Consider the following 27770-nt stretch of genomic DNA (forward strand, 5'->3'; position numbering starts at 1 on the left):
ACGAAGAGGGCGCGGGAGGGGATTTAGAGGGGAAGTAGTGGTGGGCGTGTGCGACAAGTGCACGCCAGATGGGGGAGAAGCGGGAGGGAGAGAGGGGCGGAGAAAGTGCGGAGAGGGAGGGAGTGGAGAAGGGTGGAAATTTATACGAAGCGAGGTGTAGGTGGATGGAATGAAGGAGGGAGCGGTTTAGGTAGCCCAGAGGTGTTGAGGGAGGGGAGGAAATGGAAGGCGGGGCGCGGAGGAAGCAGGAACTAAATGGAGAGGAGGAAGGGAAGGAAGTAGGGGAGGAAGGAAGGAGGGTGTTGGAGGTAGAGGCAGGGAGAATGAAGACAGGTGTGTGGGGGAAGGAATAAGGAATAGGTTAGTTGGGAGATTAGAGAAGGTTTGGGCATGAATAAATCGAAGAGGTGGAATAACTTTGAACCTATGCTTCCGGAAAAATGATTCATGACGTTGTATTTCCGGGACAGATTGCTTAGGAGGCCTCGCTGGACACATATCAATCTCCTTTGGATCATACTTCTGGGGACTTGACTCCTAAAAATGTCCGTTGAAACGCGAGTGAAACGTTAAATACGCATCATAAACTCCAACACAAAATGCAACGACGAAATTGGAATAACAGATGCTTACCTAAATTGTCAACCGACATTATTTTTCAACGCCAGCCTGATAGCATTAGCTTAAGTGAATATTGGGACGCGTCATGGTAGACGGATAACACCAAGGGGTAAAGTATCTAGATGTTCATATGTTGGTGTTGACGAGGGGAGATAATCAAGGAGAATATCTGAAGTAGGGAATAAAAATAAGTTAATAGTGAAGAATTGAAATACAAGTGGTAAGAAGCATCCAACCAATGCGCAAAATTAAGATGTGTTACTTTGATAAAGAAATCACTCCGCGAGAATGTGACCAAAACGAATAGCTTAAATACGCTTATGATTCCATCTGTATAACCAAAAAATTTTCCATTTAAAAGAAAAAAGATTTGTCCTTAATTAGAAAAGGTCAGAACATGAATTCTTTCTCACCACAGAAATTTTAAATCGCTGAAAAATAATAATACGATAGCGAGCGAATTTAGCTTGCAAATACAGTATGGTAATTATTTAGACTGATTCGCCGAGCTGAAACATTTTTATTGCTAAGGTAAAAATCGATCCCTGCCGCTGACAACTCATACCCGACCATTTACTATGAGTCGCATAAGGTATACACTTAAACATGGGAATTCTAGCAGTAAAAAAAAAATCTGTGCCATAATTTGCACATCCAATGGTGTCCACGGAAAGAAACTCATGCCTGGCAGTTGGCAGCGCCGTACTGTGTAGGGGTGCGCAACAGAGGGGGAGAGGAAGGATTGAACGGTTGGAGAGAGTGGGGTTCAGGGGAGAGGGGAAGTGGGGAGGGAGAGTTAAAGGGGGTGAGAAACTGGGGAGTCAAGAGTTGAGGGAGCAGAGGAGGGTGGAATTTCAGAGGTGTGTATAAATGTAGATGGTGTATGGTGAGGGGAAGCGGGAAGAGAGGAAGAATGAAGATGAATAGGGTAACCAGGTTGATGGTGGAAGTGGGGGAGAAAAAGCGAAGGAGGGCGAAGGGAGGGAAAATGAAGATTGGAAGGCAAGGGGAAGAGGCCGCAGCATTGGGTCCAGGTCGGTAGGATAAGAGGGTGAATGGACGGAAATCGAGTGAAGTCTAGGGCGGAAGAAGGGGAGGGCAGCAGACCGGAGAAAGAGGCATTGGAGGACATATCCATGGAAGAAAATTCGTTTATTTATTAAAATCAACCTACTGAGGAGCTTGGGGGAAGGTTAAGGTTGAATGGTCCAGATATAGTGGTTTTTCGAGCCAAATCAAACGGGTGAGGGATGATTTTCTTCCCTTCCTATTCCACAAATGTAGTTTGCAGTGGGAATACAATATTATGCAGGGTGGGACACTCACGCTGATTTAGCCGCGACAGCTGATTTAGAAGATAGATTTTTCACGCCAAATAGCCAATAATCAGATGATTCCCATTGAGTTTACAATTTTATTTCATATAATATTGCATTTACAAACTTTATTAGGAGTCTTCCCTGTTCTCGTCGATTGAGGAAATTTTTGGATGAGAGGAAAAATGTTTCCAAGCTCTCTTTTACATATACACAAATTTAAACCAGGAGAAAATAAATATTTAATTATGAAACCATAAATGATGTTACGGAGTGATAACTTAAATAAATTTACCTAGAAAGATCATAAATCATATAACTATATGATCATTTCAAAGCTAACATATAAAAACATGTAAAGAGGACCAGTGCACAATATAAATTGGACAGACAAATTAAGGGATGAGGAAGTATACAGAAGAGCAGAAGAGGATAGGACCATATGGAGAACTCTACGAAAAAAAAGAAATAGATGGATTGGGCACACATTGAGGCAAAATGGATTGATTAGGAATATAATAGAAGGAAAATGGAAGGAAAGATCCCGCGAGGAAAACCAAGAGACACGTACATAAGACAAATTCAAAAGGACGTCAAACAGAGAAGGTATCAAGGATTGAAGGAATTGACATTAAATAGAGTAGAATGCAGGGCTGCAGTAAACCAATCCTAGGATTGAAATACTGATGATGATAGAAAATGTAGTGAAATTCAATTTTTTTCATTTGATGAGGTAAGTTAAAATAGTTTATTTGAAAATACTGAAGTAAAGATTAGCAAATTTCCATAAAAAATATTCACTATAGATTCCTTCCTATACATCAACCCTGGAACAGTTTATCTTAGTTTCTTTGAGCTAACCCTGAGATTAAGATGCGCTTATTTACTTCTACATCTATATCTACTTAATACCCCGCAAGCCGCCGCAAGGGCGTGTGGCGGGGGGTGTTAGGACACTACCCGTAATTTAGAAAAGAAAAAAAACCGCATGCAATAACCACAAAATCATATATCCACAAAAAAACATGGCATACATTCATGCATGAACACTTACACCCCACGCATATGCAAACACTCAAACTACATCTTACATACACATGCACCTGAGAGTATACCTAACAGCTTTGCAGTGTTTAACTTTGCTTACTTCAACCTACGTGCACTCAAATCTTCTTGCCCTGGTAATCTGCTGAACCTAGACGCAATTAGTTGTCAACCCGAAGACATGTACACCTTATAGCACACATATATAGCGTGACACAATTATAAATTTTCAGAGATGCCTGAAATGAAATAAGTTTTTATTTTCCGGCTTAACAATTTTATATTGAAGTAAAATCATGGAACTGGAATTTTACGGAAACCGCTACATGGACTGTCCATCGACGTAAGCATACACTATTTGGTGAAAATCTAACGATTTTCTTTCAGCATGATATTAAAGATGCTGAATTTCCCTTCTTTCTCTTCTATTTGTAGGTCATAAGTTTTACTGCGGAGCCATATAGTATTCCAAGGGGCTCTGGCTTTGATGTGATTTTTGGTCATGTTTTCCCTTATATTTTATGTCTATAGATGTATCTGTTACTCTTATATTAACTCTACTCTATTTAGTGATTGTGAAAACGGTATTTTGTAAAGCGTTGTATATATATATATATATATATATATATATATATATATATATATATATATATATATATATATGTATATATGTATATATATATATATATATATATACACACACACACATATATATATATATATATATATATATATATATATATACATATATATGTATGTATATACATGCATAAATATATTTTATATATTTATGTTTATATATATTTATTTATATGTATATATACATATAAATATATATATGTATATACATACATAAATACATATGTATATATGTGTGTTTGTATGTGTGTGTGTTTACTCACTGGATTATTTTAACTTTTTCAGTTCAAGAACGGCATTTTAGACTATTTGGAATGGAACGAGGTCAGAACGACGTTGAAATAACGACGAAAACATCACCATAGCAATGTCAATTAATGTAAATGCCAATAGTCTGTGTCCATGAAATAACTTTGCCCAGAACTCAATTGGACAATACGAAATTACTCGGATGCAATTCGCCATCACGGGGGAATGAATCCATGATATTGGTCGCATCAAGGCAAGTACAATAGAACGGTCTGCTCCCACAACTGGTCACGTTATTCTTTGTTTCTCCACAAAGCGCATTTCCCCTATTGCACGGTGCCTGCACCCGGGGAAAACCATGTTCTTCCTTTCCCACGCGAAACGCTCTGTTTGCATGCCGTGGGGGACTGAAATTGCCTCTATATATGTATATATACATATATTCACGCTGGATTTTTGTCAGAGGAAAGGCATTTCATCAATTTTGAATAAAATATAGTATAAATAGCAGTTTGGGACTGGAGCTCTTACAGAAATCCTTTGAATAGCCCGTTCCGAAATCTTTCAACGGTCCCAAAATCGCAGTCTATGTAAATGTGAAGTGACCCCCCTACCTCGGCGTTTTGACCAGGAGAGCCTCCAAATCGATCAAATTGGCCGTGAATTAATGAAATGGGAGCCTAAGGAGAACGCGGAAATCAGTATGAAGGAATGCTCATAAAGGTCTGATGACTGTGCGAGCAAAACAACAGTTAGTCATGATACCTTCGCGTCGGGCTTGGCAAGAATGAATCCTTTCAGGGTCGCGATACGTTCTCATAGCGAAGAATTCGACAGGGAAAAACTACCAGAGGCTTTCAGTTCGCTCGAGCAATAGAGTGGAACACAGAGGTACGGGATAAAAATACCGTGAACGTGAATAATGCAATACAGCGCCCATTACGTTACACAGGAACTCGATATACGCATACACAAACATATATATATATATATATATATATATATATATATATATATATATATATATGCTTTCGTAGACGTAATAGAGGTAATCTACGGTTAAGGTAGGTTTTTGGACGGACAAAGCTACTAAATAAAACATTTTTGTGACTCCTAACAAAACACAAAATCTAGCATCCTACTCTATATCAGGTCCCCCTTCATCTCTGAGTACTTTCTGCTTCCCTTTCCTCGTTTGCCTAACATTCTACCCTCTATTACAGTCTTCAACATCCCACTGCCGGCCAATACCCCCTTCATCCACTTTTCCTGCCTCCATAGGATTTCTCCCAACAAACCCCTCTCTTCGCCCACCATACCAAGTACTTCCTCTTTTTTTTTTCTTCTCTGTCCATTATACCTTCTCCATTCTTCTCCACACCCACATTTCAAAAGCCTCCAGTCTACGTCTATCCTCCTGCTTCAATGACCACGTTTCCGCGCCGTACCTACGCTCCAAATCAAAGTTTTTACGAGTCTTTTGTTAATATCCTTACTCAACGTCCCCGTCATCAACTCCCTCCTCCTTGTGAAAGCCTCTTTGCCTAGCGCAATTCTTCTTCTTACGTCCCTACTAATTTGACCGAGTTGGTCCGAAAAACCCTCCGGGATACGTAAACTGTTCTACCTGCTCTAGTTTTTGCCCTCCTATTTTAATCTTTAGCTTAGCATTTTTATTTCTAGTAAATCGCATAACCTTTGTTTTATTTATATTGATTCTCATCCCATTCCTGTTGCAATGAATTTCCAATTCACTAAGCAATGCTTGCAACCCCTTGGCTGACTGACAAACTAAAGCTTGGTCATCCGCGAAACTAACTGATGAATTCCCCGCCCACTTTCATTCCTACCTCCAGTTCTTCCCATGCCTCCTAATTCATTTCCTCTGCATACAGGTCGAACATCAACGGTGATAATGGGCAACCCTGTTTTACACCTCTTCCTAACACTGCCCATCCAGATCCCCCGCTTCCCACCCGCACCAGAGCAGTATGAGACATGTACAGGTTGCGGATTAGCCTCCTTTCCCTCCAATCTATTCCTATTTTCTGCAATATACTCATTAGTTTTTCCCAATTCACTCTATCAAACGCTTTTTCAAAATCTACGAAACAGGCAAATACCTCCTGGTTGTGTTCTATATTCCTCTCGATTAATAATCTCATTACTGCAATGGCATCACGCGTACCTTTCCCCTTCCTAAACCCAAAGTGATCATCCCCTAAGTAAGCATTTGCCCTACTCTCTATCCTTTTGTTTATTATCTTGAGAACAACTTTAGCAGCGTGGGATATCAAACTTATTGTCCTGTTGATATATATATATATATATATATATATATATATATATATATATATATATACATACATACATATCTATTTGTGTGTGTGTGTAAACATTTATAGATGAGTATTCTTGTGGTGTATATTTTCGTATTCACCAGATAATTATTTCGAAAATTTCATGATAAAGCGAAATTCAAATTCACTATTTACACACAACGGTACTATTTAATTTGAATATACTTTCAAATATTTAACTAGGGCGTGTAAGACCGTGCCTTCCACATTTAGGGTTAATATTTAAGGAAACATCAGCCTTCGAATAACGCAAACTTTACGTGGATTCCATGAGGCTGTCACGTGAAAAATAATTAAATTAACCTATGTTTTGCACGTGAATTTCATTGCTAAAAATACTTTGATTTAACACGAGAACACTTAGCTTAAAATTACTGAAAAAAACGTGTCACTTCATTCCTTAATGCGTTTCCCAAAAATATATCGGAGGGCGTCTATCAATTATTCAATAGGGATATATCCACGGAATAAAACCATTAATTTTCAGGAATTTTTTCTCAGTTCAAGGCCCCGGAGAAATGTAAAAGCAAGCTACACAACTAATGATTTAAATATATTTTCTGACTATGAACAAGATCGACCACTATGATTAATAAGACTTGTCAACGCTAACATAGTTCAATCGAATATTAGATTACTAATACACATCACAAGAATTTCCTTCCTCACAGGTTTCTTTTCTTTAAAATGGGAGCCGAATCAATTTAACTCTCCAACACTTAAATAACTATCAGCCAAGAGTACCTAGCAGCCCACGCTGCTCTAAGTAATATGAGACGAGAAAAGCGATTGCTCGCATTGGCCCTCAAAACAGTTCTCATATTTTTTCATACAAGGCAAAACAACGACGACACCTAGTCAGCAGGCACAGAATCAACAGCCGACCGTGACGAAATATCCCAAGAGGTCTTATGCAATGCTTGATGCAACCGGTCGGGTAGGGTATGTTGGGGAAGGGTGAGAAATAGTCATCAATTCCCCAGAGCAGCGGCGACCCATGGGGATGGATGGCTGGGAAGAAAAAAAGTGGCGCGGGGGGGGGGGAGTGAATGGCGAGGAGAGGAGGCAAAACAAAAGGAGGAATGTCTTTACGGCGCAATTAACGGTCATATCCGTCTTCGCTCGAAGGGTGGGTGGGGCGAAGGACAACCTTCCTCACCCCGCCCCCAGTTAAAGGAGGTATTACCGACATCCCCTTGAACGAGACGGACTCCAAGGCAGTCCGGGGCAGAGGGGTGAGCTCGGGATCCCCTCCTTGGCTGCGTGCGGCAACCCGCCGCTAAATGCACTCGAAAGGGGTTTCTCCTCGTGAAGCGATCCGTTAGGGTGTCACAACCCTCCTCTCTTTCCTTCCCCCAGGATTTCCAAACGTGAAAGGGATCGGAGAAGGGGACGGAGGGAGACGTGGGTGTCGGAGCGAGAGAGGGCATGTCGCGGAGAGGAAGTTCTGATGTCGGATTCTAAGGGAGAGAATGACAGGAAACCACCACGAGGCCACCAGGAAACCACGAGGACAGAGACCACGATGGCTCTAACGGGAGGGAGGCGCTATCTCATTTTTCGAGCAAAAAATGGATTTTGAATGAGCGCAAAATAAATACCTGTGCCACTAATATTTTTGAAACAAATTTGTATTCATACAGGGTCGAAAAAATATGATAATGAAACTGCAAAACCCTTTAATAATGTGTGAGAGAATAGAAAAAAAGAGGCATTGAAAATGTAAGCTATAAATTAATAATTACATGTCATACTTCATCCTCGCAGTATTTAAAATATTGTAGAATTCCTAAATTCGTTTTGTTGTAATACTACTTAATTGAGAAACTAATTCGACTGATTCAATGTCAATATCTTTTAATGTGAATGAAAGAAAAACAGCAAAACGGAAAGGAATGAAATGGTGAATGGAATGGTAGCCTTTACATGTTTTTTCCCTGCGAATGTTTCAAGGTGATTTACAGGCCTGTATAAACCTCAGTCCGTAGGATATATGATACAATTTAAATAGGGATAAAACTTCATATTCAGATATTTGACCCACATTTCACAAATAAGCTTCTCCTAAGAATTCTGACTCTTCTAAACGGGACTACATTGTCACCCTTTCCTCATGCACAAAACTTTATTTCTCATGAAATTGAGCCGAATCATTCGACATACTATACATTAAATGACTCTACAACCAACTTTAGCTTAAACAACCCCAAAAACAGATATTTCTAAAAATCCAATTCAATGGGATGGTGGTTCAACGCGATTGAAATAAAAACAGCTTTCATTTTGTCTAGTGGAAGGATTCGAGGAAAATGGCAGGAAAAATCGTTGTCACGAGGGGGAGGAAGTGGAAAGAACCATGGTGCTGTTCGATAGTTCAAAGCGGCTAATCAAGACTGGTACGCGTTCCATTCCGATTTTCCCCATTATTTACTCCGCCGCTCGTGCCAAGGGCCGCAATCCCATCCCTCTTCGTGGGTGGCTTATTCGCGATAGAGTGGGTAGAGATTTTTTCGGTGCAACAGCTTTTCCTGAACCCCGAAATAAGCCCGCAGTTGGATTGGTCTGTCCGCCTTCATTATTCAAAAGAGGAATCTCGAGAAAGAACGGGAAAATCTACTTCCAGGAGTATTTCCTTCAGTCCTAAAGTAAAAAAAACTAATGGTAGCCAGACTTAACTAAAATAAATTTTCTATCCCCTTTTGCCACACATCACGGAATTCCCATTCTGTAATTATATCATAATAATAATATGTCTCTGGTTTCCCAACTAATTCTAATAGAAGAGGTGTAAACTTCTAGGACTGACATTAAGTGATAATATGAGACGGATGCGAAGCATGCGATTTTTTCACGCTGCGATATCATTAGTGTGATCAGAAATTCAGTAAATGTATGATTTAGATGCTGTGGATTCGAAAGATTTTACGAAAACGGGAGTAGATAAATTAAAGAAAACATATCATACAAATGCATAAACCCGGCAGAGTAATTTTTACTATCAGTTTCTCATTATAGGCTTTATTTTAAGGAAGTCTGAAGGCACAATTATTTTTTTCGCGTAGACAGCAAATGTTAAAACAGAAACTATACATTCGGAAGTTACTCAAAACATATTTTGCGTTTAATGTTGTTTTCCGAAGCTGGAATATACCGGGAAAATGAAAATTAAACAAGAAAATTTATGTCGATTTTAGCATTATTGTTTAGGAAGCACACATAGGATGAGAATTTTTCACAGAAGAATCATTTGTCCTACAGCAAAGTTGGGTCATGTAGAAGAATCGAAAAAATTTCACAGCCCTTAAAAATTTCCTATTTTTTTAACCCGCGAAATTAATCATACATATAACTTGAGCAATGCGCGTCTCTGGCTAAAAATAAATTAGCAATATTTTTTCGTGAAAATTCCGTTCCCATTTATGCATGTGAAAATGTCAACATCTGTCCCAAAATCAGTATGCGATTGATGGATCATTTGAGAACGACTTCAACAGAGCAGATTCATCAAAGCTCAAAATGTTATTTCTCTTCCAATAAAATAAATCTAAGACATCGGAGTCACAATAGTGATTATATGGCAAAGTTATTTTTATTCTTCACATCGTAAAATTTCGGAAACATGGCGTCCGCAAAATAAATTTAATCAGGACCAGTAGTTATTTAAAAGTAAAGCCTTCAGTTTAATTCTGCAATCAGGAATATCGAAGGCATAAGAAAGAGTTTGAAGAGCGGGCACTGTTGTACTACACTTTTGGGCCCTCAACTTACTCGAAGATAAAAACTGACCGTTGAAAATGCGTATGTCGCAAAAAACAGTTTATATACAAATGGCGGGGTGGAAATTTCATTAAAATGGTCGGTAGGGACTGGGATGCAGGAAATGACCGACAGGGCTGGTTGTATGGCAGTGGGTGACGAGGCGATAGTATAACAGGGACAAACGCTGAGGAGGGAGAAGAGACCCGCGTATCGCCGGAGTGTGGGTAGCTGGGGTGAAATCGACGGGGCTTTAGAGAGAGGTGGGAGAGATGGGAAGAGCGGGAATGGAAGAGAGGGCAGAGTAACGGAGTGATGTTGAGAGGGCGAACATGACTGCAGGGGAGGCGAGTGAGGGGTGGGGAGCGGAGGGAGGGGTTGGACGCGAGGGGGATGTTTGGAGGCTGCGTTGGGGGAAAGTTGGGGGCGAAGGGAGGGAGGGGAGAGATATTACGCGGAGGAGACGAGGGGAGGGTCGGGGGAGGGTGGGGGCGGCAAGTATGGCGGACAGGGTCGATAGGGGTGAACAGAAGGGACCAAGGGAGGAGGGATGTGTGCTGGGTGTGTGTGTGTGTGCCGGGGAGGGTATAGGGGAGGGGGGCTTAGGGGAAGCAAAAGAGCTCAGCTGGAGCTAAAATGGAGGAATGCGTGGGGGAGAAATAAAGGGAAAGGGGTTGGTTTGGGGGACGACGAGGAAGAAGGGTGGATGCTTCGAGAGTAGCTAAGGGCTGTCTTGATCAATGGGAACTAAGGAGGAGAGAGAGGGTGGCTGGCCGGACAGATGGATAAATGACTTTATCAAGAGTGGGGTAGTAATACTCCGAGAACCACCCCGCAATATTCTCTGGGATCGATCGCATCACGCAAAAACACTCAGGACCGTGAGAATTTTCATCGGATAACTTTTGGCGGTTAGATTCCCCGTTCGAGCAAAATCCAATACCAGAAATATGGCGGTCATTTTTGAGGAAAATATCACCCTTAAATTATATCTGAAAGCGTCGATGATTTCCAAATATTATACCAAACTAGCTGCAGACTTCTCTTTGCGTTGCTCACATGCCCGTACGTCGTATTGAGGAACTGTTTTAGTGCACACACGGGACTTCCTCGTGCACAGCGTTTATCTGCAAACATCCAAAGGTAACGAGGCAACGGAACCTTTCGCTGCTGTATAAACATTTGAGATAATGTAAAATCAAAGCTGTATTCCACATAAATGATTCTCAACCAGGTAAAAATGTGTTATTCTTCTCACTACAAGAAAATTTATACAATTCTGAGCAACAAATGTTAAATAATAAAAAAACTAATCAAGAATTACACTACATTTACAAAATTAAGACTAATTTTAAAATGGAAAACAGATTTTAAAATTGTTTACATCTTCAACGGAACTATCAATGGTACCTTGAACAAGTACGATCAACCTGATTTCATTATTTTGTGGATTCCGACGAGTTCGATAGATTTAATTGGGCAGAAATAATGAATTAAATACAGAAAAAAGTAGAAGTACACTGGAGGGATGGGCAAATTTCCCGCAACATGTACATGCCTGATACTGCTCGAGCGCATGAGGCAAATCGCAAATTGGGAGAGACAGTGCTAGGCAGGGGTTTGAACCAGAGATGGATGCTCACTATCACCTCATCTCTCCAACATGCATGCGGAAGGGAGGCAAGTAAGGACCCTGGAAACAGGAATAAAAGTAAGTGGGGAATCCAAAAAATCCATTAGGTTGGCGTATGATCAATCTCAGGTTAACCAGTCAGCGAAGGGGTCACCAATCATTGCTGGCTGCATTAGAAAATCAATGCGATGGATGATATGGGATGAAGATCAATTTAAACAAAGCAGAAGTTATGAAGTTTTTGAGAAGAGGAAGGCTAATTCAAACGTTGAAATAAGAGAGCAAAAATAGAGGAGGCGGAACAGCACAAGTTTCTTGAAAATATTTCGGACCAAGAGGCTCATAGTAGTAGGGACATAAGAGGAAGAATTGCGCAAAGCAAAGAAGGTTTCACGAGGAGTAAGTTGATCATAGAGACGTTGAGTAAGCACCTTAAGAATAGATTAGTGAAAACTTTGATGTGAAGTGTGGGTTTGGTACGGCGCGGAAACATGGCCATTGAAGCAAGATGTTAGGTGAGTCCCAACGAAGACATGCGCGGCGATATGAAAACCTTTTACGATGATTTTAGTGGAATGAAGCAAAGGGAAGTATTGCATCAAAGCGTACACGAGAGATCGTTAATGGCTGGGCAAAAAGGAAGCCTTGCAGATGCTTCACATGATTATGATGACTATCGCCTGCGGAGATAAGTTCGTTTAGCAAATATAGTATGAACCACAGAAGAGAAGCTGGAGAGGCTATATACGATATATATCGTAGAAGGGCATAATGAATAAGCTGGGAATTTGACGCACTGCATCAACTTTAGGTAATATCATGGTCCTTCCTTTTCTGCATGCAATCTATTATTATTTACAATAATTTTAAAACTACTTTCGAAGCGCTTTTGATGCTGCCACAGATGGTCAGTCCGATTGCCTATGTGAGCGTGTTTCGATTCAGCAGGCACGATGGGTAAAAGAAATTAATCTAAGATCAATTAATAATCGTAACATATACAAAAGCATTGATAATAATTTGTCTATGATTGCAAACAGGAAGAAATGACTGCCACTGACGATTTTTTAAAATTTATCTCGGTTAAAAGTTGATAATAAGAATTAAAATAAAATTTAAATACTGTAAAAATATGTATATACAATCTTCGTGGGAAACCATAACCGGCACAGGGAAAGGGACTAACCCCCCTGGGATTACCCTGATATGTGAATTTCACACGCCGTTTGGGGTTAGCACTGGGTGAACTCTATCATCACCTACCAAATCGACCTTCGGGTTGATTACTGTGTTTATTTTTTGTGCACAAATAATCACGAAATATTTATTACCATGGCTTTTATACTTTAGAAAAAAATTATTTCATCCAACTTTTTTAGTAAAAAAGCACCTTATCTTGAAATAGGATTATGTTTTCATTTGGGATTTCGTAGGAAATGAAACTCATTTCAGCTTTTGCCGCAGACAAATTGCCATAAAACCTGTATTTGAAAAGATCTTTCAATTCTTTCATATCTAACTTGTGCAAGCGTACACGGTGTTACATGAATACCTAGTGATGAAAACTAGTTGCATGGAAAATGACCTTCTTTACATATGACCTATTTTATTCGAGCTAAAATAAGACCATTCCAACATGAAATGCCAACTGATAATAAACCATAGGCAAAAACTCGACCAAAAGCAATTTCTCTACTTTGATATAAATTGAATCTGGGAATTGAGTTTACTTTCACTATTGGCCTGGCACCTAAATATTTTTTGCCTACAAATAAACCTTTCAATATAACAGCAAGCCGCAATAAATATCCGAACCCTGAAAATTGCATGAATTGTTATATAATTTAATAAAATTCCTTTTTTAATATCCTTTTTCATTCTATCGTTTATCGATGCTACAGAAAGAGAAAATAATGTGAAGCTGAATATTACTTCCACTAACCGATAAAACGGCGACATCAATATACTTTCCGAGCAACTTAACCGCATTATATTTATCGCTATCTTTCAATGTAATTGGAAAACTCGACAATCAACTTACTTATTGTGTTGTTACGTGTTATTCCACAGGAGGAGAGGATAGTACTCATGAACTAGCCAGTTATTTATACTATTGAAAATATATGCGTTAGGAAATTTTTGAGTCATTAGCAAGAGTAGTTATATGATAAGCTAAAGAAAGGAGTTAGGCAGGACTGCTCATTTTCGTTATGGAACAATTGTTTTTTTATATGTTTAATATTATGCTAATGACATTATGCAAGGCTATCATCTTAATGAAAATTGTGGAGAGGGAAACCAATGAGAACCTTCAGTAAAGTTGAGAAAAATGCCACTTAGTTAAAATTATAGTTATATTTCGTTGCTTCGTCTTTATTCAATTCAATGCAATGGCTAAAGCAGAAATGCTGGAACCTTTACTTGTTAATTCTGTAAATAAGAGTGAGTAGCAGCTCTGAATTATATTGGGGAAGGAAGTTATGATGAGCTTAATGAAGTACCTACCTCAAAACTTCTTTATAAATCATAATCTACAACTCATTTATCAATATTTTCAAGAGAGACATATGTTATCGATCTATTCGTGTTATCACTCAATGATTTATAATCACTTCAAAGATAATCGTGGCATTTTAGTGCGAAAAGTTTGATGATTTAGCTCGATTAATCATCTCCTAATCATTTACATTCTTTAAATATTTTTAAAAAATCGCTAAAAGAAAGCTTGTATTTCAGCGGTATGATATGCAAGCAAAAGATAATTGAATTGTACATTGCTGTCAAATTTTAGATTTAATTTAAGGTAAGTTATACCTCATAGTTTCATGTTCAGCAGTTAGTAAATGGTCACAACACAATTAATTAAATTTAAGAGCGAGTAAATTTATCTGACAACAAGTTACCTAGGCAATGAAACATACTACCGTCCTTAGTTGGAAACATACCTCATATTTTAGAATTATTTAAAACAAAGAATACTACGTTCCCATAGCGAGAAAGATGTAAACGCTGAGATACATTTATTTCCTTGCTCAACATCGTTGTATCTTTTGTTAGAACCGTTTTATGTCTTTGTGAAAACGATATCAGTTTAATCTCACTAAGTGCCCCTACATCCGTTCTAGTGTAGTCTTCCTTGCGAAAAAAACAGCCTCTACCACTCTAACTATATATTCCACTTATTGGCCACTTGAAATATCCCAGACAGGCGTCTTTCTTAAGAACCGATAAAAGCCTTTATTGTGAGAGTTGGCAGCGCGACGTTCCGCTGCCTACGTAAGAATCTAAAGGAGTGAAATTTATACCACATCTGTCACAGGTCCTGGTTCGAAATTTCGAAATGAGTAAATAAGATAACATGTAATAAATAATGTGGCCCGGTTTCAAACGCGAGTAAATATTAGTCCACATAAAGATATCAAGAACTAGAGATGAAATTAAAGCAACGCCTTCTCACTAGCTTGAGAATATGACTGCAGAATCGGGGTCGATTATGAACCGCGAGGGAATGATTCGTCACCCTTCCCTTTGATTGCCCTTTCATAGATTCCTCCTCGTATTGAAAAATGAAACGGGGAAGAAGGAGTGAAAAACAGCAATGAAAACAAATGGCAGGGTTGGATAAATGGGATAAATAAAACTGTGTGAAAGATAAGGTGGGAACGACCACAATGCACGGGATAAGCATTTAGAAAGGGTTGAAAATAAAAGCACTGGACGTATTAATGGACAGGATGAGAATTGGAAAAAAAACGATAGCCTACACGTTCAAATATCCAAACCATAGAGCAGAAAGGAAACGGATTTAATGAAAAAATATATTAAAACGACATAAAAACTTATGACAACTACAATTCCTGTTTTTCTCTTCATGGAAAAATAATGGGAATGTAGAGTGGAAATAACAGTGTCAAGCTTTGCATGGCAAGAATTAAGCTAAAAATCTACAGGGACGATAAAAAATTGGAAGATGAACATTTATGGATAGAGTGGTGATGTATCCCATTTGAGAAAGATACAACTGTAAACATATTAATTCTGTTGACTGAATAGTAAAGTTAGAAAAAGAAATGAGTAAGTAATAAAATAAAAAAGATGAAGTTGAGACTAAGTTTAAATAAAAATTCTATAAATTCCAAGCGGAATAAATAAGTTTGGTTCATGTCAACTAATTCATTCCCTTCAAGACATCAATTTATATAAAATTGAAATTATTATACCACAATAGTCTAGCTTTTCATAAGCATGCATAACTTAGGTTCACATTAGCTCTTTTTCGCATGTGGATTCAATGAGACATAGTACCAAAAAGAAAAAGAAAATATTACTTATAAAAAAAAACAGGGAAAGAAAAAAGCACGATGAATTTTTGTTGGCCAACCGGGTAGGAAGTGATGGGATAATGGACTGGTAAAGCTGGGGGAGGAAAGATGAAGCTAAATACATTTTGAGAGGAAGAGGGAAGGAGGGATAGTAAAGGGAAGTGGAAATGGGGCCGTTTAAAAACGTAGGCGATGTGGGAATTTGGCGGGAGGTTAAGGGCCTGAAATAAGGGCAGCGACCGAAGAAAACTTGGAGGGGTGCGGGTGATGAAAGAAGGGAGAGAGACAGATAAACGGCGAATACAGGGAGAAAGGATGTTAGAAGTGACGAATTGTACAACGGAGAATTAGGGAGAAGAGTCACGTGGTGCGGGTGTTAAGACAGCCATTAAGCGGGAGACACGATTCGCGTACAAGGGGAGATAATAAAGCATGTTACGGCGGTGGAGAAACACGGTGGTTACGAGAAAACTAAGCCAGAATTTGATGGCATTTTAGAATTTCCCCGACAACTACCAATGCCTTCGAGTTTGTACGTGCATTTTAGATAACCTTTTAATATTTTTGAGTGATGTTAGAGCCGGAAAAAACTGCAAAATGTCTGTTGATTTTGTGTTAAACAGTCATTTAATCTCCAACACTCATTTTTTTTATCATCCACACACAAAGGATTCTATTGCATTGACTGCCATATTTATTTTGGGTTACTAAAAATACAAGGATGAAAGCGAACGAGATGCAATATATGACAAAAATGATGCGTTTTTTACACGCAGAAACGAAAATTCTTGAGGTTTCGCCATTTCAACAACTACAGTGACACACAAACCTTGGATATTGAGTGCTTCGTGACTCCGATTACGAAGATGCGATATATTAACCATTGCCGCGTTGCGGGCCGCGAAAGCAAATAATTAAAATCAAGCCTTACAGTTTGATAATTAAACTATCCGGCGGTGGAATTGAGATATTTTCCGTGATGTTCACAGAGCTGGTTCAGAATAATATCATGGCATAGTAGTTTCCTTTGATCATCCAAAACCTGCCACTAATCGGTGAACTATGTTTAATTTGTTATATACCTACCCATATATTGACAGGCATCGCCACTTCAAAACAATCTTTTTCCACCCAATTAATTCAGGTGAAATAAACTCATAAATTGAGATTGTGACTTCACCTCTCAGAAACCAACAGTAATTCCCAAACTGAATTCATACAGAAAGAGTCTTACGAGTAGGAATCATTGAGTTTACTCATCTACAACCCCCCGACCAGTATTTTTCTAGTTTTTAATATTTTTAATCTTATTATCTACTATAAACCTGTATCCACGTAAAGAAATGAATTGGAACAGAAATACGAGTGTGTCGCAGGTTCCGCTGCGGGAAAGAGAAAAGAGTAAGGAATAAGTGGATGAGAGAAAGGGTCCGAGGGTGACGATGGCAGTGAGCGAAAACGAACCGAGGAGAGAAGCACGCGCATCAGGCACGTGGAGAGGAAGGTGAGTCGGGAGAGGACGGGGACGTTGCCCCCATACTTTTAGGGTCTCCGGCTTCCTTTTGTTACGAGCTGCAGGGTTGAGCATTCGTAACGTTAAAACTTGCAATAAAAAAAACAAATTCGGCAAAACGTGGGTTTACCCGATTCCCTGACCCTAGGATTGAATTGGTGACTGGTTGAGTTCACTTCGAAAGTACCGCGGCGTGTAACATTTTCCGGGAAGGAATTGGGCTGGGTCAATTAATTTTTAACTGTACCGCCAGCGGTTATTCCATTAAGTTCTGGAGACTGGAAAATCAAACATCTACGGTTGCGTCGTGAGGTTAATAGTTTTTCCCCGGGTGCGGGTCCGGGACCCTCCGATTGGGAGCCGGGTGCTCAAAAAAGCATACGAGCACATCGACAAGAAAAATTCATCAACAGAAGAATAGGAAAATTGTGATTCAAATTAGTATAGGTAGTATTAGCGCAGTAATGCATCCATGAATACTTAGCGTTTCTTCTCGCGTGGCTACTGAAGTTGGCAGAGTATTCTCCACATAGTCATTTTCGAATATTATGGCGAGAAGGAAGCTAAAACCAAAATATTTAGACGGAAATTCATTCGGAACCTCAGCAGCATATACTATGCTTTATTAAAGCAGTAGTGAATCCATATATAAGTAATCACCTCTCCTGTAGAAGTGGAATGTATCAGGAAATGTTTGGTGACTTTGCATTTGAAAATTTTCCACCAATATCAAATCCTAAGGACTGCCACGATGGCATGTTGCAAAGGGTTCAGAGTATGGGTGTAAATTTACATCGCCGTTGAAAGGTAAAAATTAAAAAATGAGATATTTGAAAGAAAAACAATGATCGTTATTTTTATCATTATCGCGATGGTGGAGTGTTTGTTTCTCTTAGATTACCAAGGCAGTATAAAATTTCAATACCGTTAGAAGTGTTATTTATTACTTTATAGAGACTGATCATTCGATTACTCGTGTAATCATTTATTTGACTTGTTTAATCATTCCATTTACTCCTTTGAAACTGCATTTGCATTGCTTAGTTAACGGCTCTTATGTTGCAGCCTACATTTTACGCTACTCGTTTACGTATTCAAATCAGAGAGCAGTAATGTTATTTATTAGGTAATCTACAGGTTAAGGTACATTTTGGATTGACGCCCTACCAAATAAATATGTCATTACTCCTAACTAAATAGATATGTTATAATAGCATAGTTATTGCAAACATACAGGGTTTTGTTTGGGGATGGGCATGATGCGGTGGATTTTGTACCGACGTCCTACCTCGAAGGTCCGGGTTCGAATTCCGGAGTAGGCAGGATTTTTCATTAATATCTCGATTCTTACATGGGTGCCATGTGGAGAGTTTACTTCAAATAGAGTATTCCGTCAGATGGGAGGTTAAATTGTTGACCCCTTGGCACATTTCGTCAAGAGTAAGTTAATTCCGACGCCGGTTTTCCCTCCACCCTTCCTCCATTCCCTGAACACGCTCACCACCAAATTGCCCATCTATCCTAAATGATCTCAAATAACCTTAAACGTCAGTCGCCTCCCTGATAACCACTGCAGCTACGGTTCGGATACTACGGCGCAATGATGAAAGAAATTACTACCTGCATGATAATACAATAAGCAGACTAACTAGACATTCGAAAAATAAATTTCGATCACAAGGGCTAAGTTACGAGGCTAAAAGAATAAGTTGAACACTAACACCACTGTACTACTCTTGCAAGAGTGGAAAATATTGAATTGGACTGGACATGAAAAAATGCAACTGATGACATTTTTCATCGGAACGATTAAAAATCTACAACAAACATGCAGGAATTTTCTCATATGGAAAAATTACACGATATTTTGAATTTTATTTATTGTTATGCTTATGACAGAGAACCGATCAATGTATTTCTCAAACGAATGCTTTAATGATAACAGCGTTCGAAAACGAACAGTAAAGCCAAGATCATCAAAATATTTTGGATGAAAAACGATATGCGATGAATCGATACTGGTGCTTCTTGATATGGGGATAGTATATCGTAACTCTAGCGACACCAGCCACATGAAACACACCACTCAAGTGCTCCCTTAAGTAGAAGGATCCAAGGTGAGGACACTGAATTCATATCATGATCCCTAAACAATAGACCGACTAATGTATCATCGTAATAACTACTGGTGTTCATTTGTCAGAGACTGGAACTGGAGGTTAAGTTAACTTAAACTGAAAAACAAGGGCCACAGTTTTGAATCACTAATCACTTGAATAATTATAACAAAAACAATTATTTCTCTCAATCTTTATTCATGCTGGGGAATGAAATTTTCAAGTTGAAAATTTAAAACACTTGCGTCTGCTTGGAAAATGGATAATGCTTATCGTTCTCTCAATTGTAACGGACGGTGATACGCCAGAGTTTAACTCTATTGTGCAATAAACAACTCCTACAATAAAAATTACACTTGCCTAGCACCACTTAGCATTGGTGACACCAAGTACACACCGACAGTACACCATGCAACGGAGAATATTCAGTGGGAGGAAGTTGGATGGGAGAAGTGAACCTGCAGAGAGCGTGGGAGTGGGACGGAAAGAATAGGGGAGCGGGGGTTAGAAACTGGCATCGCTGTCGAGAATCTGGAGGGAGAGAGAGGAGGGAGGAGGGAGATGAGAGAAAGCGGCAGAGAGAGATGTACAGCGAAGAGGATGAGAGTGACAGAAAGAGATAGGGAGGGAGAGAGACGAGTCTAGTGGACAGGACATTCTTTAGAGGGCTGGAGGGTGATTGTGTGTGTGTGTGTGTGCATGTGTGGGTTCCTGGGGTTAGAGGAGAGCGGGTGTGCCAAGGGATAGGAGGGAGTGGGACGTTTTGACGCGGGGGGACCCGAGCGCTTTGCGCACTCAATGATGACCTCTGGTAGGAAACGCTGTCACGTGAAAACTGAAGTGGCGGAGCGTGCCGCTCCGGTTGCCATGGTGACCAATCCAATTTCCACACCCACCTCTCCCCAATCCACTCTCCCCATCCACACCCCACGGCCGCCGTCACTCCAAAACTTAATCCTCGTTTCCACCCGCGGGTGTCCTTTTGCCCATTCCCTCTTCGTCTTACTCATCGAATCTATTATTGCCCACCTTCGATAATTCAACACGTTTTTATTCCAATTGTGGCCGTCCGAATTTCCATCTTTCCCCATATTCTGCTGGAGTTCCGATTCTGGAACCCTTATGACGACAGTAATACGGCAAAAAAAATGTAATAAGTTACTTTTTAATGCCGCACGCATTAGGGTAGGTTGCAACAAAATAATAATTGTAATATGGACAGGTGATGATATTTAGTAGCGTACCACACTTCCGATTCGGAGTTTATATTTAAAAATTATAGCCAAGGATTTTCCTTTAAGCAAAATGTTAAGTACAGTTGTGCGTTCAGTACAATACTGTGGAACACTAGGTAAAAATTGGCTATTCAACCTGTTCTAATGATTTTCCGTGATTACAAGGTACTGAATGAAGTGAGCTGATTCTTACTCCATAAATCCATTAATTCGGAACAGGATTTGGGGAGTCGGATATAAAAACTGTGCAATAAATACTCTTGATTTGCAGAGTATTAGTACCTCTATACGTGATTAATATGGATAAATTTTTTGTAAAATGTACGCATGCTGACTAGTTTTTATGAGGAAGGTATTTATAAAATTTTTATCTCGGAGACACAATATGGATTTTGAAATTTTTATCATGAGACTCAATCCGAATGTTGAGACTTGAAACATCATTGCGAGATCGTGTTAGAATGAATACTTTTCAAGCATGTTTTCTTGAAGTACATGGCACGATGAAAGATCCAGACCAAACACTGGATGAGATTCAACCTAAGAGATAGAACGTTGATAATCACCTGATTGTATTGTGCAAAAGGTAGTAACAAAAAGAGGGTGGTAGATGCACTAATTTTCCATAGAACGTCTTACATACTGCTAAACAGGCTATTTTTCTCAATTCCTCAAGATTGATTAAAATGTTACTCGGCTCTATATGGGAAGAAATTTTACGAAGGAAATTCGAACTCTATTATATGACAAAAAGTCGAACGTTGGTACATTGCACAAAATATGAAGGATGTAAAAATATATTTTCTTCATGCTTTTAAAATATTTTCCCTTTCATATTCTCGCGACGAAAGTGCAATGAAACCTTATTGTTCACTCACAAGAAAATTGTTGACTTTGAAATGAAACGAGAAAAATAATGTACAGTCAATACACGAGAAATGGTGCTGACTTCACGTGATGATCCCTAATGTCATTTTTCTTATCGAGGACGGAGATAGCGATGCAAAAGCAGCGTTCCTTTCACTTTTGTGGGCAGTAGCGTCAGTGATAGATGGCACATAAACGTCCCTCATGAAAAAGATACGAATCTGATTTAAAGAATTCTAGTCCATTGAATTGCATCCAGGTTGATGAAATTTTGCTGCGTCAAGAAGCCTAAATTCATACACATATTTAACAGAAATGAAAATCATTTACTTATAATTCAATATCTTAATACGACACATGCATGGAATGGAAATATGATTGGCAAAAAATGCTGGAAAATATAAAATACACGAATTATTAGAAGTAGTTTCAATGCATTATCATCGAATTAATATGCAAATTTCAAATAACAATCTTCTCGCAGCGCTTCAGTGGGCAGCTGTGGTTGTGAGATTGTATGGCGATATCATTCTCGTGTCACTGGCATCACCAAGTAACTCATGTACCACCGTTGAAATCAGTAGGCGGCTATAATTTTTATCAAACACATATATTTATATAATAAAAATCAATTGCGCATAAGCGTAGTTGATCGAGGTGTTATCAAGTTTACTGTTCAAATATTTGAACCCCTTTCTTTCACCGCTGAAGCTGATTACACAGCGAGAGAAAACTTGTACAAACTTCTAGTTCGTATGAGGGAAAACTTAAAAAAATGTAGAGAAGTAGCATTGAATTTACAAATTCTCCAAGAAGAAACTAACATTATTATATACCGTTACACAGTACATAATGCAGTATCGTTTGGGTATTATTACGTGATGAATTATCAACAGTAGAGGTATAATTACAACTATCTGCCAAATCTTCTTGACCGTAATTATTATTCTTAACTATCACCCTCGGTTTGAAAATCTATCAATCGATAAATACAGATAAAACCCTTCATACTCAATGTCCTAATATTTAGTGGAAACATATTGCCTCAAACAAGTCACGTAAAAAAATTCAAAAGGGAAAAACACCGTGAGGTCACAGTTATGGAGCACTTCACGTGACTTTGATATTGATTAATATGATGCTTGAATGGGAACTGAGGTGAGTCCCAGTAAATAATTACAAGTTTCGAATTTTTCTGCATTGCCATATGGGTTTTTCACTGATTCTCAAATCACAACTTTGATTGGGTCTGCATCCAATTGGCATATTCCTGAATTGCAAAGGAATACTTTTGTAACCTGGAATATAGCGCATAAAAAGGTGTGCAATACCCCTTCCCCGCTCTCCTGGAGCTGAAAAAATGGTCGACCTCAACCCTGACCAACTTTTGTTTGGTTACTGTGTTGGTAAATCTATTTCGCTTCTTCCAGAAGAACCACACAATCAAAATCTTTCTCCGATTTAACCAAATGAGTGATATTAGACGTTTAAGACTACTCCGTTTGGAGCTTGAAAGGCTACATGAGCCAAATCAATCACTTCCGCTCCAAAAGTACGTGGTATAAAGTGACCTGACTATAGTTAAGGGTTGTACTGTACTACAGACCCATTTTTTCCAGCAAATATAGGATGCAGTTAACTCAATGGATTCTGCGAATGGATGTAAATAAAAAAGGGATGAAAGAGCGAGCCCAGATACCATCCACGTGAATCGATAAACTTTCTCGATAAATTTCGCCCGTTACCACATCTATTCACATACTCTTTCCTTTCTAATTGGAAAGAAGCAGGAGCAGGAATTAATAGCCTAAAATGTCTTGAAAACAAAGAGAAGTCGTTTTTTGAATTGCCATTTTATGGTACGATTCCCCAAGACAAGAGAATCGAAGACAAAGTTTGAAGCACTTGATGACATGTTAATCATACTCTATGCGTTATGAATTACGGACTAAATCCGGTAAGAGAACAGGAACATAACCATTCGAATAAATAAAAATTGATTTATACTGCTGACAGTGGATTATTTAGAATTAAATTTAAATCTACGTCGAGCTGTCATCTTTAGATAATAAATCCACAGCAGCTTTCAGCTTGAAGAAAGCCTTCCGATTACACCTCATTATCGGCATCAGACCTCATTTCATCTATAAAACCAAGAATCTCATCGCTAATTGCTCTCTCAATAGAACTCAAGGTGCATACATAGACAAAATGTAGGTCGATGTCCGTAATGAACCACAACCAATTTTATTCAGTAATTGAAATAATTAAAATCAATTATATACAAACACTAAGAATAACTATAATATTAGTTCAATCCGATTTAGAATTTGAAATGACAGTAATTCATTACGCTTTTGTAATTTATCTACAATTATTTACGATAAGTTATAGGTTTAGAAGAGGATATCACGCGTTAGAGCGATGCACTTCCACTGAAATACACTATCGATTCTCCTTTCATTTAAGTACTCTCGAAACAGATCTACAATCCAGTTCAATATGAAAAGGCTAAAATTCTACACTTCCCCCTCTCGAAGGTCCCGTTAGGCATGCAGCTCGAAGCCCCAACTTGCATCGCAATTCTGATTGTGTGAGGGGGTGTAAACCGCTCGTTTGGACTAAGGTGGAGAGAAGAAGAGAGTGAGAGAGAGAAGGGGAGGGATGGTGGACAATATGGGGGGGAGGACAATGAGGGGAGCTCCGGCCGCGTGGCATTTTGAGTTCAATGATCGCCCGCATACCCGCCTCTCCCTCACCCCCGCTCTAACTCCACATTTCCACGCCCCCGCTATTGCCTCGGGCATAAAAATCACGCGTTACTGCGGCTTATTTTCACTCACCCACGGGAGCCCACACCCCCCCTCCCCCCTGTCGGTCTAGTTCCACCCCTACGTGCAAGTCTTGGAGAAGGAATGCGTGTAGGTGAGTGAGAGAAAGGAGCAGGGGGGAAAAAGGGGTGAGAGGTATAGAGAGAGAGATTTAAGTTTGTAGCAGAGGTTGCCAAGGAGAGAGGAATCAGCAGGTGATAAGTGAGGAGGAAAACAATAATATAACGCAAGGGAATTATTCATTTGCGACAATTTGCAAAGAGCGGTACAGCAATCGATACCAGGGTATAGAAACCACCGTCATCGATTGACGGAGCGACGCAATTCATTGATGGCATTGATGTCGATACAGAGAAAATTCACAACGACATAATCATCGCTAAATGAACGAAGAAAAATTTTTGGAAGAGTAGATACAAAAATTCACGATGGGAGAATACTCAATAAAAACAGATAAGGAACACACCATGGGTGCAATAGATATAAGAAAAAAATAAACGCTGCCAATCACGAATTCAAGTTTCGTTCGAACGCTCAGGCCTTCATTTATTATTTATCACTGCATATAAGGCCAAAAACACATATTGGTGAAACTCAAGTTATATTTGATAATCAACTGAAGTATCAATTTAAGTTCAACATCTTTGAGCACGCTTAATGTTTCAACACAGGCTAAACATCCCCTACAAAAGCTCTTGCGTTGCAGGAAGTCTTGTGCCAACATCGCAGGTTAAATGATCACACAACCATCCAGGATTAACTTTTCAACTAAGAGTATTAAGTAAAAACTACCAGCCAGTAGAAGTACGATTAAAAACGGGAAAAAAAGAAAACGGAAGGATGAGGGTAAAAAGAGCACGATGAGAGATTCAAGTAATCACATGGGAAAACAAAGCAATGCAAAACTGCAATCGGCAACACAGTGTTCCCCGTGGTTACACCCTTCAGGTAATTCGTCCCATCGAAATATTGGAAAATGTTTAGAAAAATAATTGAAAAGTAATTTAGTAGGTCCCTCAGCAAACTTTAGCCACATTCATTTCGGAAATAGGAACTGCAATTGGAAACAATTATAATACTTTTCCGAAGCGAAGGGCCAAAGGAATTGGATTTTGATTTGATTTCGTCAATCGTCAAAACTGATACCGTAATTTTACTGATAAGGTAATTTCACTAGCCAAAATAAAATAAAAAATTAACAATGTTTGGCACATTATGGACAAAAATATGGAATAACCTTAAATATGATTGAACCATGGATAGAATTTCAAATTTCCCAGCCGTTGGAGTGAATGGTCCTAAATTATTCCCACATTTCGAAAGAAATTTTGTTTGGATACGTCCATCTACTATATTATTTTTTCGAGGGAAGTTAATAGGAAGTGTTTTCGTGAGACAAACAGTCAAATGTCCGGGATGGTGATAGGTTGGTACGTACAAGTCGGATTCGCTGAGTAGCGTCCGTACAAAGTGTTTCCATGGTAGTCGAGATAGTCCAACAGTACCGATGATCGATTAATTTCCGGCAGTTTAATGTCCAGTCTCTTCATTTGGATCTCACGCTGGCTGGCGTATAAGTGATGCTAACACCAGTACTGAAATGTCCGTTAGGTTCTTAACTTGAATCACAATCGGAGTCCACCATTGGCTTACCTACACACGAGTGTATACTTCCCCAAGTTAAGTTTTACGCCATTAAGAAATTGAAGTTAAAACAACATTAGGTTTCTTTGAGGCAAATTCATCATCAAGGATTGCTTGGAGGCTTTTGATATGTGGGTATGGAGAATAATGACACACAAAAAATAAACAAACAGGATCTAACGACGAAGTATTAGAAGCTGTGGGAGAAGAGAGGAAGTTGCTGGGTAAAAAATCGAATAAATCAGAAAAAGGGAGCGGAGGAAATATTGGCGAGGTGGGAATCTGAAAGCCGTTAGAAAAACGAGAAAGTTAGGCAACCGAGGAAAGGAAGCAGGGACGAGAATAGGCTTTCTGGACGGGATGACAGCAAATGGAAAGTATGAGAAAAGGAGGAAGTTAATAGCACAGGGAAAACAAGACGAAGCCCATACGATGCGTCATACGTACGTGTATTAAATAGATTCACCTTTGATAGACAGATAACCTAAGCAGACGATCAATATAATCCAGCCAAAATTGTGGAAGAAGACGAATGTTTTGAAATCGAGAACCGTCTCGTAAACAGAAGAATCGGGAGTCGCTGACGTGCGACACAAGAGACTCGACTCCCTTCCTCCCTTCACCTCTCAAGGGTGGTAGGAGTGAAGGATGGATGCCGTTCCTGAGTTATCCTCTTCTTTATTTTTCAAATGCATTCGGCTGAGCCCTCCGAAATCCTCACTGTTCCCTGTTCGGAGAAAGAGGATTGGCGAGAGGAATCAAATGAGGGGAGAGAGGGGAGCCAGCCCCCTTATCTTGGAAGATTCTTTCACCCGCATGACTTTTGTAAATTACGGACATTCCACCCGCCTCGCGTATCAATGCTGAGGGAACCGGGTTTCGCAGTCCTTTTTTCCCCTTTTTCCCGCCCTCTATCGCTAGAATAGCCGCTTCCGACCCAAATTCTCGCTTGAAATCTTCCAAAGCACCAGCGGGTGGCAATTAATGAGGAACTCTAACCGCGTGCACCTAATATCGAGCGCCCGTTGCAGGAGTAAGCAGAAGTTTCGGCAAAAAGTTTTGGCGTCTGCATTAGCATGAGAGCTTGTTCACATGCTTTGAAAGTCGCAGGAGAGGATGCACGTGGATGCAGGCGGGGAGGGGAGGGAGGGTAAGGATGGGAGAAAGGGTGGAATGGGAAGAATCAATGAGCCAGCGGAAAATGGAAAGGTATGAAGAGAGTTCCTCAATGAATATTACTCAGCGGAAATCGCCGCGTGCACATAAAAGGGCACATTTTTTAAAAAAATGTCGTAAGCAGACTTGTCTTATCAGAGAAACGATTCACACCTTGCCTTATCAGCTTCAGACGAATATTCCAACGGATTTGGATTATGCAGCGAATAGATGGAATTTGGATGAGGCAGCATTCGAGCATAAACCTTAAAAAAATCGGTTGCAATTTTATGGACAACACTTATATACGTATGGGCGAAACTACACGCGGTGTAAAGAAATTAATTAGTTCTTCTTACCCTGAATGGATGACAAGAAGTCTGGTGTGCGTAAAATGTAAGCTATACCATAAAACCGTGAAACCTATGTTTGATTGTAATTGGATATTTTCTGCACGATAAAGGTGTG

At 39.4% G+C, this 27770-nt stretch overlaps 1 protein-coding gene across 7 annotated transcripts in view; it reads right to left on the reverse strand.

Annotated features, from left to right (window-relative positions):
• Positions 1-27770, reverse strand: part of Ndae1 (Na[+]-driven anion exchanger 1) — a 500740-nt gene that overhangs the window by 216404 nt on the left and 256566 nt on the right. The gene's annotated exons all lie outside the window — the stretch shown is intronic.

This window comes from Hetaerina americana, unplaced genomic scaffold, assembly GCF_022747635.1.
Source record: "Hetaerina americana unplaced genomic scaffold, ioHetAmer1.1.p SCAF_5, whole genome shotgun sequence".
Lineage (NCBI taxonomy): Eukaryota > Metazoa > Arthropoda > Insecta > Odonata > Calopterygidae > Hetaerina > Hetaerina americana.